The 16,283-nt window shown below is 39.8% G+C and overlaps 1 non-coding gene across 1 annotated transcript; it reads left to right on the top strand.

Moving 5' to 3' along the window:
* Positions 1-736: 736 nt before the first annotated feature.
* On the top strand, positions 737-15,222 carry LOC112202785. Its single transcript, XR_005805270.1, has 3 exons — positions 737-833; positions 9,902-10,024; positions 14,957-15,222. It is a non-coding gene; the product is annotated as an uncharacterized LOC112202785 (transcript).
* The last annotated feature ends 1,061 nt before the right edge of the window (positions 15,223-16,283 follow it).

Below are 16,283 nucleotides of genomic sequence, written 5' to 3'. Positions count from 1 at the left end.
TGAAGAGCAAAATCACCTTTCTTGCCTTTAAGGACTAATACCAAGATCATACTACATGTTCACCTGAACAAAATTTAATTTCAATTCAAAAATTTTGAGTTTGTCAATTCAGCGAACACCTCGAGTGCATCTACCAAACTCCACTAAATGTTAGTCCAGCTAGTCAAAAACAAAAGAATCAAGCAGCCGATATCAAATTTCAGCAACGATCTTTGAGTCTGTGTTCCCCATAATCTGAAAATTATGTTTTTGAATAAATCAAATCACGTCAACGTAAATGACAAAAAGGAAGAACGACCCTTGCACGTCAAAGGAACTTGACCCTTTCTTCTGTGCCTCGATGACGCTGATTATATTTTTGCCTTTCTTGTAATTGTGAGCGAGTTTCCATAGAAGCACAGAGCAGAGCAAGTCAGGGATTGACGCAAAGCAGAGTTTTCTTTTTGGCTGGAGTTCACGGCAATTAACGTGAAGTTAACTTGAGTTTAGACCAAAAGCCAAAAATTGATCAAAGAATGATGTGTCAATTTTCAGGACCCTTAGATTAAATAAAAAGCCTAGATTTTATGAAATTGAAGTAAATTCATAGGTTCCTCACTTTAGAGGAGCCGGATCCCATTAGCAGTGCCCATTTTAGTTTGTAAGTTGCTCTGATTTTCTAGGGCATGCTGGGTTCTTTTCATTTTATGTTATTTATTTCTTGTGTTGCTTATAATTTTCTTCATGAATATTGATGTAGCAAAAGCATTAGAGTTATTTTTACAAGACCTTTGTGACCGTACATACGAGATAACTCTCCAAAGAGGAGCTAAAACCATGAATTCAGTGCAGCTGTAAGTGAAAGATTGAGCTATACTTTTTTTTTTATTATTCTTTTATTTGGATTAACAGAGAATTTGAAAGTGAACAAGGTACATTGTCTATGAACAAACTGTCTACCCAATGTGCTCTAGTAAAGTCTATTGTTTTTTTTTTTTTTTTGGGTCAAATAGTTCATTCATTAACAAAACAACTACAAATGTAGAAGTAGATGTACATAAGGTAGCAAAGGTCCTAGACCCAGAAGCCCAATAAACAAAAGCTTAATTAACCTACATCCAACAGAAAATAACACACCGAGGCCCAAAAGCCCAACAACCCTAGATCTAGAATCACAAAGCACTGCCTCCAAGAGATCAGCCGGCATGGCTGCTAACCTCCAAGTTGCAGAGGGAGTAACATCAGCCAACACTTCACTTCCGGATGCCAAGGGTTGTCCACCATCATTGTCCATACCTGAACAGTCTGCAAAAGAAGGATAAAGGTACCAAAAGACATAAGATCGCCATCGTGATGGTGGAGACCACCGAGCAACACAACGCCACTGGTCTGGCAACATCCACAAGCATCGGTGGAGTATCGGTTTAGCAGCTATTCTCAGGTGTAGAGTTCGGTATATAAACCAAGGTCGAGCACAAGTGTGATGCAGAATTGTGGAAAAAGAAGAAGATGGGATAGAGAATGAAAGAGGGAGTTGTGTGAGGATGAGAGAAGTGAAAGTAGATCTGGGCATTTGGAGATGAATTGGGTTAGAGCAAAGAAAAAGATAATAAAATTGAGACCTAAAGCCTTAGATCTAAGATGAAACTCAGGGAGATTCACCACAGAGGGTGGAGGAATGGAGGAGGCGTTGTCGACTCTCAAAACTGCAGAGAGAGAAAAGCTCACGGGGAGAGAAAAACTTAACATTAGTAAAGTCTATTGGTTACCTATAGTTCAAATCTAATATAACAACTAAATGGTGTGGAGAAACAGTGGCTTTCAGTTTTCAAAGAAAAATAGTATATCTCTAACATTTAAGGACCAGGAAACCAATAATTAAGTTAAAAAGGTTTCTCTATGGGGGATACAGTTGGTCGAAAAATGTTGGTGTTTTTGTTCTGTGTTAGGGATAGACTTTGTCTAGGAAAAGGCATGTACTATCAACTTATGGAGCAATCTATGAGGCTTTGCCTCTGGTTTTTTCCTTCTGCTTTTTTAATACCTTAAGTTTATCACCTGAAGCGTCTTAAAATTGAACCAAGATTGTCCAACTGTTAAGCAACATTGCACATTTGCACTCAATCAAATATTAGTTATCATGTGGTCCACTTATCCGTAGCCAAATCTAAGTGGTCCAGTTTATGTATAGATAAGTAAGTACATTGACCAAGTGATTTTACATTTTCAGCTTTATGGTCATGTGTTATGCAGTTGCCCTGTAATGAGATAAATTCCTATCATTTAATTGTCATGAGCAATATTTGTGAACTTCTGGATCTTATGGAACATGAACTGACATAAACTTTATGTATGTTGTAAATGATAATAACTATTCATGCAATAGGTATTGCTTAATGTATACGATTGACAGACTCGTAATGTATGCGATTGACATACTTTTAATCTGCGATTGATAAGTATAGCTATTATGTATTGCCTTTTGTATACGTGATGCAACCCTATATAAACCTCATGGTGAGATTGACTCATAAACTTTCAAGCGTACGAATCGTTGTCAAGTAAGGGAAGTATTTGAACCTTGATTATCGTACCTCGGGGATTATGTGTTGGACCTAACCGAGGTAATTGGCGCTAGAATCACTCAAATGCATACAATGAAAAATAAAAATAAAATAAAGTAAAATAATATTCACAAGGCACCAAGCCTCAGCAATGCTCGGCTTAGCCCACACTAAGCCTGATCAAAGCCACTAACTTGTAGCCCAAATGAGTTATGCACAATAGAATGTAGAATTTTGAATTGAGAATTAACTAAATTAAATGCAAACTAAAATAAAAGCAAACAACTAATTATCAAGCAAGAAATTAAATTTGGATTTTCAAATTAATGGGAACATGGGAGTGTCGGGTGATTCACACTAACTATCTTGCAAATATCGATACCAATTTCACAAATGCATGCATTTCCTATATGTGTTGAGTCCCGTATCTAGTATCGGTTATGGCTACTAAACCAATTATCCTTTCGGTGTTTTGACTATGCCGGTTAAGGTCACAATCAACTCTCTAACTTGGGCATTACGTCGGTTAAGACTGCAATATCCAAAATTAGAGGCCTAGAGAGCAAGATAATAGAGACCCAAGCAAGCTTAGCTACAATTAAGCTAGCTAATGGTCACCACACTTAAATCCTAGATGCAACAAGACCAATAAGTTGTCAATTTATCAATCTACTCATCACAATTGCCCACAACATAATTTCAAAGGGTGACAAAACCTAGAAACATGCTTCTAAGGACCAATAAATTCGGATTTAAAGCATACACAATGGAAATTGCATTTATTAAAATTAAAGCATCAATATTTATACAAGATGAGTTAGGGCTTCACAACCCTAACTCCCAAAATTGAACTACTCACTACCCATACAAGAATTCATCAACAAAAGTACACAAAAATTATGAACTAGATAATAAGGAAGAGAGGGGAGAGTCAGCTTGGTCACTCCTAGCTATGGGCTAGTATGAACCAAGAATTTCTTCACCCAACTACCCAAAAAAAAAAAAGATGTGTGCTCTTGATGATGATTCCCTTGAGGCCTTAAGTGTCCAATCCCAAAAGATGAAATTAAAAATGAAGAAGGGAAAATGAGAGAGTGTGAGGTGATGTGGGTGGTGGACGAGAAAATGGGAAAGATGGATCTGGGGGTGGTTGCGGCACTGTTGGAGAAGAGAAAGGATTTGGGGGTGTGCGGCTACTGTAGGGTTGGTCAGAATAGAGAATAATGGGATATATGTATATGTATATATATGGAGAGAGTGGTGAGAATGGGTGGCTGCTGCTTTCGTAACTAAGAGGAAATGATGGGATAGGGGCTGCCATATGGCAGCATGCATGGGAGTGGGCAAGGGGAAAGAGAGGGATGGCCTTGCACTCTAGCACGTGGTATCCTTCAATTAACAAGGATGCAATTAAGGTTTAATTGCAACATGGGGCATTTGGCTGAGCATGATTAATTAATCCCTTGATTAATTAATCTCTTAATTAATTAATACAAGGGTTAATTAATCAAATAATTATTTAATACAACTTTTTCTTTGCTTCAATTTTCTTCTTCTTCATTTGCTTTTTCCGAGCTCAAACCAATGATTTTCACATATTTGCTTGGGGCATTGACTCCTGACCATTGTTGACTTTTTGTCGATCACTCCAATTAGCTCTATTTTTGCACAACTTCTTCCAAAATCCATAACTCCACTTATTTACTACAACATAAATAAAAATGGATTAATTACATAGTTTGAGGATTAGCTTAATTCTAGTGTTTTAGATATAATTACAAGCATATAAATGCATGTAATCAGAGATGAATACAATACAATTTTTCCAATTCTTTACAACATGTTATCAGCACGAGCCCTAACCACAAGAAAAAAAAACCAAACCAGAAAATTCTTCAAAACCTGCCACTGCCACCTTCGAGCCTCATTGCCGCAGCTCCTAGCCCATGCTAGCCTCACCTCCCACCTACCTCTGCAGCACCTATGTGCCCCTGCGCACGCATCCCTGCTGCCCCTGCAGCACCAACGCTTACCGACTGCATCCTTCTCCTTTCCTGTGCACGTCCGTCTGCGTACAGGCTCCAAAACATCTAGTTCGGAACCTCAGATCATAATCCTTTCTTCATCAGAGTTGTTCATCTCTATCTCTTCCATCTCACCTCTGAATTTCAGCCTTATCGGAGTTATTTTGAGACCGGTACAAGAATCAAAGTGAAAGCTATTCAGAAGAGAATCTGCTCCGAATTTCAACACGTAAGTTTTGTAATTAAGGTTGCTGCTTTCTAGTATTTTAAATTCCTTTTATTTTTTGCACAATTTTGGAATATATGAAAAGGATTTTGAGTATTTAATAAAGCGAAATTATGGGGATTCACGCTTAACGAACTAAGAGTGTTCATAATGCTCAGACTAAGAGCGTCCGTAAGCATCAAATTGTGACCACATTAAAACATTATTGTTTGGTCTAATCCAAAAGAGATTCTTGGAAATTGTTTTCTTGGTAGCATAGCTCGAAAATCTTATTATTTTAGTTTTCGTGGAAGTTTAGCTCCGAAACTAATATATCTTCTCTTCTTATTTTTAGGATGTCGAATGAACCTAGACTCGACTTTCCCATACTTGACTCAAGAGGCTCGGATTACCACAGTTGGGTAACCGATATTGAGAACCACCTCACTTCAAAGGGAATATTAACCATAATCCAGGCACCTAACCCGGATCGTGTGTTCGTGCGAACACCTACAAAGCATGCTCAAGCAGTTATCTTGATGCGACACCATATGGACAAGGCACTCAGATTGGAGTATATGTCGATCAAGGATGCAAGAGAGCTATGGGTAGCGCTAGAAGAGCATTTTGGCATTGTCCAAGATTCCCTCCTCCCTGACTTGAAGGTTCAATGGAACAATCTGCGCTTTGCTGATTTCAAGTCTGTTGTTGAATATAATTCAGAAACTCTTTGCCTACAGTCCATGTTGGATAACCAGTCACAGAGCAAGAGCTAATTGAGAAAACTCTCTCCATCTTCCCCGTTTCAGCCATTGTGGTCTTAAAGCAATACCGCACTGAAGTCAATGTTGGACAGATCAAGAGGTCTCATCAGCTTATCAATCTCATATCTGTAGCTGAGAAACATGATAACATACTCGTGAGAAATTATAATTCAAGGCCCATTGGAACTACCAGTGTTCATGAGGCGAATTATAATGCACCCAAAAGAGGGCGCAAGGAGCAGAACCCTAAGAATAAGGGATATGAGGGATGTATGAGTCCATATAACCGCCCTAACCAGGAAGGAAACCGCAAGTTTGGTGCGGATACACGTGGTGGCAATGCCACACGTGGGAGAGGGGGTCATGGCAACCCTGGCCGTGGTGGTGGCACCATAGGTCATAGTGGTGGCACCAACCCTCATAGGGATCGCCCACAACGTGCACCTCAATTAAAGGGAGGCAACCATAATGATGTGCTTCATCGATGTGGATCAAGCGAGCAACTAGCTACAAGATACAGGGCATACAGGGACTTCAGGGAGAAAGAAGTGTACCTTGCAGAAGCAGAAGAAAATGTCCATCTCACCATAGAGGACTTCAAAGCTGACGATAAAGTGCACAAGGATGCTGCAGACTTTGATTAGATTAGTCCTCTTATTTTCCAAGAATTTTTGTAATGGCAATATGCCTTAGTCAATAAATGACAATTGTATTAAACTCTTTCTTATGTGGTGCACCCAATGAAATATGATGTCTAGGAAAGTCATTGAGATTAATGGTACTTAAGAGAGCCTCGCTCCACCAACATCTCTCTCTACTTTCCTGGTCATATTTGATTCGAGTTACCAAACGGATAGAGTGACTACAATGTGTCTTAGTTTGATTTTATTTTGGATTAGACTTTTTTGGACCTTTGATGTAATCATTGGCTATCTTTATTAATAAAGTATCATATTATTATTCGATGTCATGGACATGTTTTAATTCCAAACTTTATTATTTTTCAGTATGTTTCCTGGAGAGTTGGAATGCCTTGTTGATAGTGGCACCACACATACTATATTGCGACATAGGCAACTATTTCTATGGATGACACCTAGTCGATCTTCTGTGACTACGATGGCTGGACCATCACAATTGATTCATGGTCGAGGACCAGCTCAATTTATGTTGCCAAATGGCACAAGTATTAATGTTATCGAAGCTCTATATGCTCCTAAGGCTAGAAGGACCCTATTGAGTTTTAAAGATATAAGAGCCAATGGTTTTCATGTGGAAACACATTGTGAGAATGGACAAGAGTTCCTTTGCATCACCTCTAATGACTATGGACATAAACGAGTATTAGAGAAACTTATATGTCGCTCTAGTGGGTTGTATGCAACCACTATTCGAATGATTGAATCCAACCATGTCATGAGAGATGACTTATGGGATTCTTACACATATAGGCTTTGGCATGACCTTTTTGGACACCCAGGTCGTGATATGATGATCTGTATATTAAAGACTTCACATGGACATCCATTTTTCAAAACAAAAAGAAGTCAGAACCAAAATTCGATCCAAGGTAGGGCAGGTACCGCCTACCCCCTGCGGCCCAAAAGTGGTATTGACGCCACCAATACCTCCTTGGTTCCTTTTTCTACTTCTAAAGTCAATTGTGACTTCGTGGCTCAACTGGATACTTCCCTGATTGGTTTTAAAGCCCCTCTTTCGTTTTGCAAAGCTTGCTCTTTAGCAAAATTAGGATCGAGACCATCCTATGCAAAGGACACTAAGGAAAATATTCCATTCTTACAAAGAATCCAAGGTGATAGTTGTGGGCCTATTCAACCAACTTGCGTACCATTTAGATATTTTATGGTGTTGGTTGATGCATCGACACGATGGTCACATGTCATGCTATTGTCCATAAGAAATGCTGCAGTTGCTAAACTCCTAGCACAAATCATTAAATTAAGGGCTCACCACCCTGATCATCCCATTAAGTCAATTCATCTTGACAATGCTAGAGACTATTGCATGTCTATTGGGATTGAGGTTGAACACCCTATTCCACATGTTCACACCCAAAATGGTCTCGCAGAAGCTACCATTAAACGACTTCAAATGGTCGCTAGAGCATTGGTTATGCGCACCAATCTCCCTGTTTCTGCTTGGGGCTATGCAATATTGCATGCAACTATGCTCATTCGTCTGAGGCCTACTGCCACTCAACCCTTTTATGTGTCCTAGATGGTTACTGGATATGAGCCTAATGTCTCACACTTACGCATATTTGGGTGTGTAGTTTATGTGAAAATTGCGCCACCACAGTGCACCAAAATGGGTCCTCAAAGACGATTAGGCATTTATGTTGGATATGACTCTCCAACCATTATCCGCTACTTAGAACCCTTCACAGGTGATCTATTTACCACTAGATTTGCGGATTGTCACTTTGATGAGATAGTCTTCCCATCGTTAGGGGGAGATAGGAACAATAATGTTCAACAGGAACGACCGGAATTGTCGTGGTCTGTCCCCACTTTGTCTCATCTTGATCCAGGAACCGCACAGTCCAAAATTGAAGTGCGGAGAATTCTCGACCTTTAGAACATAGCAGACTCTATGCCTGATGCATTTTCTGATATCGCTAAAGTGACAAAATCACATATACCTGCTGCAAACGTGCCTGCAAGGATTGATGTCCCTAAAAATCATGGACATGGCGCCTCCCCTAGGGATATTGAGCATGCTGCCGCCACCACTAATAGTGATGGTAATGTGGCTCAGGCTGGGCTCCCAGCAAGGAAATGTGGGAGGCCCAAAGGTTCGATTGATTCTCGCCCGAGAAAGAAAGGGAGTTTGGCACAAAAAGATCCATTAATCATTTACATAAATAACCCGTCTCATGAAGATATTCCAGATTATGGTTATGTCCAAGAGACATCATTGGGGATGCTCCAATGTTAGAACCAATTCCAGGGAATAGGAAGATCTCCATGAATTAGTACATGAGACGTTGAATCGAGATTCTATTATCCTTGATGATGTGTTCGCATATTCTATCGCTCAAGGAATTATAGAACACGATGATACCGAAAAACTTGACATGCAGCTTATGGATGTGGTTACAGCATATCTCTATGGGGCTCTAGATTCAGAGATATATATGAAGGTTCTAGATGGACTTCAATTACCCAAGTCAAGTAGTTCTAAACCACAGAGCGCGTTTTCAATAAGATTGAGATGCTCACTATATGGATTGAAACAATCCGGACGGATGTGGTATAACCGTCTAATTGACTACTTGATTGGGAAGGGATATGAGAACAATGAAATATCCCCATGCGTGTTTATAAAAAGGACAAGTTCTGGATTTGCAATTGTAGCAGTTTGTGTCGATGACATGAACCTAATTGGAACTCTAGACGAGTTAAAGGAAACTGCTAAGTACTTGAAATCCGAATTTGAGATGAAAGATCTTGGGAAAACACGGTTTTGCCTCGGACTAGAACTCGAGCACTGTAGTGATGGGATTATGATCCATCAGTCAGCATATACCCAAAAATTATTAAGGCGCTTTAATGTAGCAGACTTGTTTACCAAGTCGTTACCTAAATCCACCTTTGAGAAATATGTGAAAAGCATCGGATTAAGAAAGTAATCCGAACTCCCAAAATTGTAGAAATCGGGGGGAGACCTTGACATCAGGGGGAGGTATGATGTCTACATGTTCGATCTCGAAGAGTGAAGGACATGTTGTGCTCTTTTTTCCCTTCGACCAGGGTTATTTTTGTCCCACAGGATTTTTATTACCTGGCAAGGTTTTTAGCGAGGCAACGATCAAAGCGTCATCACCGAATTTGAGAGGCACAAGGGGGAGTGTTGAAGGATGTCAACTACTCCACATTCACGCGCGTTGTGCTCTTTTTCTCCTTCGACTAAGGTTGTTTTTTTTTCCCACAGGGTTTTTATTACTTGGCAAGGTTTTTGAAGAGGAAACTTAGAAGCGTATAGCAGAGGCAACACTATTGACATGGAATATCCAAGGGGGAGTGTTGTAAATGATAATGACTATTCATGCAATAGGTATTGCTTAATGTATGCAATTGACAGACTCGTAATGTATGCGATTGACATACTTGTAATGTGCGATTGACAGACTCGTAATGTAAGCGATTGACATACTTGTAATGTGCGATTGATTAGTATAGCTATTATTTATTGTCTTTTGTATACATGATGTAACCCTATATAAACCTCCTGGTGAGATGAATACAATACAATTTTTCCAATTCTCTACAACAATGTACATTATTTTTGCAAATTTTGTTTTTATTAGAGTTTTCATGACTAATTACTCTACCTCAACTGCAGAAAACATTGTGTACAGAGCTACAATGTGTTTGATTTTCTAAGGGACATTGTCAGTAGGGTGCCTGATTATGGTCATGGTCATTCTGATGCTGCTGCTGATGATCGAGCCATCACAAAGAGAAGGTATAGATTATCTACTTTGTTATTTTGCCATTCCATAAATTAATATATGCAGCTGTGGACTTGTGGAGTCTACTCGTCTTCTGGTTGTTGTTGTTGTTGTTTTTTTTTTTTTTTTGGGGCAAACTATTGAATCTACTTTATGTATCTATTCTTCTTCTTCTTCTTCTTCTTCTTCTTCTTCTTCTTCTCTCTCTCTCTCTCTCTCTCTCTCTCTCTCTCTGAAAATCACCAGGTGATGAATACATTGACAGTGATGAGGAGTTGAAGAGGAGCAAGATCGTAACTTATGGCTCCCGTAATTTGTTCCTTTTATGTTTTTGACATTCCATTTATCAACACGCAAATTTTGTGAATTCTTCATATTATACAAATTTTGTTGCTCGTTAAATTGACTTCTGCGTTACTGAGATCTCTTTGATTTTTATGATACTTTTTTTTTTCCTGACTGGAAAAAGTTCAACCGCTACAAGATTTCTTTTGGCTTCTTTAGGAAATATGGGGGAAAAATTCACCAACGGTGTCTGGACACTTAGGGGACTTTCAGAATGATACCTGAACTTACAAAGTTATCAATGTGATACCTGGACTCATTTTTTCGTATCAACATCGTACCTATGACCAATTTCCGTAACGGCTCCGTGACGGAAATTGGCCGTAGGTATCACATTGATACGAAAAAATGAGTCAAGGTATCACATTGATAACTTTGTAAGTTCAGGTATCATTCTGAAAGTCCCTAAGTGTCCAGACACCGTTGGTGAATTTTTCCCAATTTTGCACGTGAGTCACTTAATGAAGACAAAATGACCGATTTACCCTCAAATTCTTTCTTTCTTTTCTTTTCTTTTTTTCTTTATTCTTCTTTCTTTCTTTCTTTCTTTCTTTCTTCTTCTTCTTCTTTTCTGGTTTCTTCTTCCCCTGATTTGAATCATCAAGATTCAAATCATCTTGCTCGTCCGATTCCCACCGCCGACCGCCGATCGCCGATCAAACACCGCCGCTGCGTCTCAATCCACCTTCATGCACCGCAGATGTTTCTGGTTCCCCCAACTTCAAATCCTATAGTAAATTGAAATTGTGGATTGAGGCTTCACCGTTCACTCTGAGTTCATCCCCGCCGCCGCCGCCAATGACTTGACCACCACCACTCTCGTTCTCTCCTCCGACCCCCTTTTATACACCATTGATCAGAAACTCAGACCCCGCCAGCCCTGCACTCTCAAATCACAGCTCCAATCACACCCTTCCGTCCTCTCCTTCTTCCCGACATGCAACACCACCTCCACACCATCCTCACCTGCAACTTCATCGGTTTAGCCGACAACTTCGGCCTCTAGCCCAACTTCGATAAGAGGAAATTTTAGGCAGACAAAGATTAACAACTTCGGCCTTGATAGGAGCATTTTAATGCGGTATTTTAATAGTTAATTCCTCACATTTTGCTTAGTTAATTCCTTAACGAATCGATTTTTAACTCAATTTCTATTTTTTAGGTACATTGGAGTAGATGATGATGAAATGAGCTGTTTGGCCCTAAAATGAGCATTTTGGCCTGAGAAAGCGTGTCTTGGAGAAATTGAGCCAATGAGAAAGCGAGCTAGACAAGAAATGAGGAGTGGCAGACTAACCATCCGAACTTCAAATGAGTTGAAACTTTCCATATTCATTCTAGAAAGCCCAAGGATCATTTCTTATGAAGAGTGCCAGAGCAAACTATGAGTGGAAGACCTTCAAACAATCAGCCCAATTTTCTACAGAAGCAAAACTGGAAAACTGGACCTGTAAGAGGTCCAGCAGCATTTCCGGCCCAACCACATGGCAATACATTCTGAAATTTTACCACAGTAATCTACATTCATGGGGGAATATTTGTTATGAAGAAGTCTTGGGCAGAATCTAAACTTTCAGTGGAGATAAAATTGAAGTAAATGAGTAGGAAATCCATCATCATCATCACCCAAAAACATTCCATGTTTTAGGGTGTAATCATCATGTTTTCTCCATCATTTCTCACACTAATCCACCATCATCATCACCCAAAAACATTCCATGTTTTAGGGTGTAATCATCATGTTTTCTCCATCATTTCTCACACTAATCCACCATCATCATCATCACCCAAAAACATTCCATGTTTTAGGGTGTAATCATCATGTTTTCTCCATCATTACTCACACTAATTTACTCCATCTTTTCCAATTTCACTCTTCTTTCTCTTCCCTATATAAACACCTTCTCCTCTCACTCTAAAACACATTCCTTCATCCATTCCATCTTCTTTGTCTCTCCATTTCCTTTCCATTTTCCCACACATTCCTTCATCCATTCCATCTTCTTTGTCTCTCCATTTCCTTTCCATTTTCCCACACATTCCTTCATCCATCTCATCTTCTTTGTCTCACCATTTCCTCTCCATTTTCCTTAGTCACCAATTCCTTCATCCATCTCATCTTCTTTGTCTCACCATTTCCTCTCCATTTTCCTTAGTCACCAATTCCTTCATCCATTTCATCTTCTTGTCTCACCATTTCCTCTCCATTTTCCTTAGTCACCATTTCCTACACACCAATTCCTTCATCCATTCCATCTTCTTTGTCTCTCCATTTCCTTCATCCATTCCATCTTCTTTGTCTCTCCATTTCCTTCCCATTTTCCTAAACCAATTCCTTCATCCATTCCATCTTCTTTGTCTCTCCATTTCCTTTCCATTTTTCTCTCCATCCTCTAGTGCATTCAACGTTTCAAGCAAGGGAGAAGAAGAAGAAGAAGGAGCCGTGAGCATCATCATCCATCCTCCACCTTGAAGCTTGCTTTCGAGATTCAAGAATCCATAACGTTTCATCCTTCATCCCCATCTCCATCTCACGGTGTAATTCAACCTCTTTCTTTGTAATCTTGCTTAGTTTCGTGAGAATTGTTTCTAGTTGACATTTATGTTTGAACAAGGTTTATATTCTGAAATTTTATGATTGAATAAAGAATTTCGATTCTTATGTTGTGATTCCAAAGTTGCTTATGTGAGTTTGTTTAATTAAATTTGCGTTATAGATAACTTTTGTATTTTAATCTTATGTGGTTGCAAACACGTAGGGTTTTGATATGAATGGTGCTAGGTTTAAGAACATGAAATCGACTTTTCGTTTTGTGTAAACTTGAATCAAAGTAGTAAAGGTTTTGTGCAAAGACCGAATTTAATTAAAGAGGATTGCAATTAGGTGGACTTTTCCATACTAAGTTGTACACTTGAGTTGATAGCCTTTCTCTATGTGTAATGCGTTAAACATGACATGATTAACTAGCTTTCTAGGGTTTGATTGCATGTTTAATAGGATTAATCTAGGTGCTTTCGCTTAGGTTAATTAGCATTGAAAAGTAAAAAAATGGGAATTCATTTGCTTTCGAATGATTCACATGATCAACTCCTTTCTCATGACTTAGATGAACAATATTAGGATTTAATCGAATTTGATCATAGTTTCGGTTTTGATCTTTGTTCTCTCATTCCACCCGTGTATATATGTATTTACATTTTCTTTATTTTATTTATTTAATTTTAATTTATAATTCTAAAACCCCCTTATTTGTATTTACTTGTATATATTTTTATTCTTTGTTTTATTTTTGTAAATAATACTTTTTACTTTTATTAATTTGTTTTTGCAATTACAGGTGTACCCTCAATCCCCGGAATAGAACGATCCCTATTTACTATATACTAACGATGACATTTCAGGGTTAAATTATGCGCTTGCTTTTAGCGACATCAGGCCTCAACACCATCCTTACCTGCAGAAAATTCGAGCTGTTCTTATTCACCAGCTTCGCCACTCCGCTGCTACCCACCATTGTGTCTCGCCGATTAGTAAACAATGGACTCAGAGCCTCCACCATCGAGAAATTGAGGCTCACGTTCTGCGTGTCCTGCGCGGCCAATCGACGACCTTGCTAGGCTGGTCGTATCCAAGCCGGTCCTGCATGTCGTAGAATTGAATGGCGGTGTGGGCGACGAGCCTGATACTGCGATCCCTGGGGCCTTTGGTGGTGCAAACCTTGTTGTGGCTGTCCTTCCGGCCGGTGGCCCTTAGAATGTGGCCTTGAGCCTCCACGATTTCGCTAGCGGTGGAGGAAGAAGCAATCCTTATCCCCAAACCCAATCGAGAAGCAGCGGAGGATGACGTTGTTGTGCGGTGGTGGAGGTTGTTGTGGTCAAGTCATTGGCAACGGCGGCGGCGATGAACTCGGAGTGTGCGGTGAAGCCTCAATGCACAATTTCAATTTGCTATAGGATTTGAAGTTGGGGGAACCAGAAACATCTGTGGTGCATGAAGGTGGATTGAGACGCAGCGGCGGTGGGAATCGGACGAGCAAGATGATTTGAATCTTGATGATTCAAATCAGGGGAAGAAGAAACCAGAAAAGAAGAAGAAGAAAGAAAGAAAGAAAGAAGAATAAAGAAAAAAGAAAAGAAAAGAAAGAAAGAATTTGAGGGTAAATCGGTCATTTTGTCTTCATTAAGTGACTCACATGCAAAATTGGGAAAAATTCACCAACGGTGTCTGGACACTTAAGGGACTTTCAGAATGATACCTGAACTTACAAAGTTATCAATGTGATACCTGGACTCATTTTTTCGTATCAATGTGATACCTACGGCCAATTTCCGTCACGGAGCCGTTACGGAAATTGGTCATAGGTACTACATTGATACGAAAAAATGAGTCCATGTATCACATTGATAACTTTATAAGTTCAGGTATCATTCTGAAAGTCCCCTAAGTGTCCAGACGCCGTTGGTGAATTTTTCCCGAAATATGGATATCTGTAAATGAGTTTCTTATATGGATTTGCTACTTGGGTTGACTTATCTGATAACTTGCAAGTAAGTTGAATGCAAAATATTTGACTGATGGTAGAATCTTCTTTTCACTGCAGCTTGAGGTGAGCCATGGAAGCAGTAGTGGCAGGGGAAGAGGACAGGGTCGAGGACGAGGCCGTGGATGCGGTGCTCGAACTACTGAAAGAGAGCCTGTGCATCATGAGACTGAATCTGAACCCTGCACATCCCTTCAGCAGAGCAGTAAACCTAATATAAACCCTGCTATGGCGGTGGACGATGTCTCTGAGTCAAAGGAGTTATTGAAGGAAAATGTCAGTGTCCTTGATGAATCTGATCCGACAGTTCGAAATTTTGACTTGAATGCCGATCTACATGAGAATGAGGACATAAAAGCTGCAGCGGCAGCAGCCAGCAGGCCAAGCCTCATCGCACCTACTTTTGAGACTAAACATGAAGAATACCCAGGATTAGGTCTGGCATTTAAACCCGTAACTCGCAAACCAGCACTATACCCGCACGCTAAAAACCCGCACAAACCAGCCCGTTTATTAATCCGGGCTAAAACAAGCCCTCATGCAAAAAACCCGCAAATTAACGGGTTTTGCGGGCTAAACCCGTTGGAACCCATTGGAACCCGTTAACTCAAAATCCTTCCCAAAAACCCATTTCCCATTACCCATACGGGTTCCCCATTTTTTTTTTTTCAATCAGGGCATTTTTATAATTTTTCTTATTCCCCATGAGGATCTGACAGTTGGATCTTCGTATAATTGTGAAAAGACAATTCAAACCGAGATCCGTGAGGATTCGACCGTTGGATCGTCGTATAATTTTGTGAGGATGATTCTAAAGGCGATCTGGGATGATCCAACCGTTGGATCTTCGTATAATTTTGCAAAGATGATTCAAAAGGCGATCTGTGAGGATCCGACCGTTGGATCGTCATATAATTTTGTAAGGATGATTCTAAGGGCGATCCGGGACGATCCAACAGTTGGATCTTCGTATAATTTTGAGAGGATGAACCTAAGGGTGATCCGTGAGGATCTGACCGTTGGATCATCGTATAAATCGGTAAAGATGATCCTCTAGGTGATCCGACCGTTGGATCTTCATATAATTTTGAGAGGATGAACCTAAGGCGATCTGTGAGGATCTGACCGTTGGATCAACGTATAAATCGGTAAAGATGATCATCTAGGTGATCCGTGAGGATCTGACCGTTTGATCGTAGTGTAATTTTGAGAGGATGAAACTAAGGGCGATCTATGAGGATCTGACCGTTGGATCATCGTATAAATCGGTAAAAATGATCCTCTAGGTGATCCGACCGTTGGATCTTCGTATAATTTTGAGAGGATGAACCTAAAGGCGATCCGTGAGGATCCGACCATTGGATCATCGTATAAAAAGATAAAGATG

This window comes from Rosa chinensis, chromosome 1 (assembly GCF_002994745.2).
Source record: "Rosa chinensis cultivar Old Blush chromosome 1, RchiOBHm-V2, whole genome shotgun sequence".
Lineage (NCBI taxonomy): Eukaryota > Viridiplantae > Streptophyta > Magnoliopsida > Rosales > Rosaceae > Rosa > Rosa chinensis.
The sequence above is the reverse complement of the archived record's forward strand: the minus strand, read 5'-3'. Positions and strand labels throughout refer to the sequence as shown.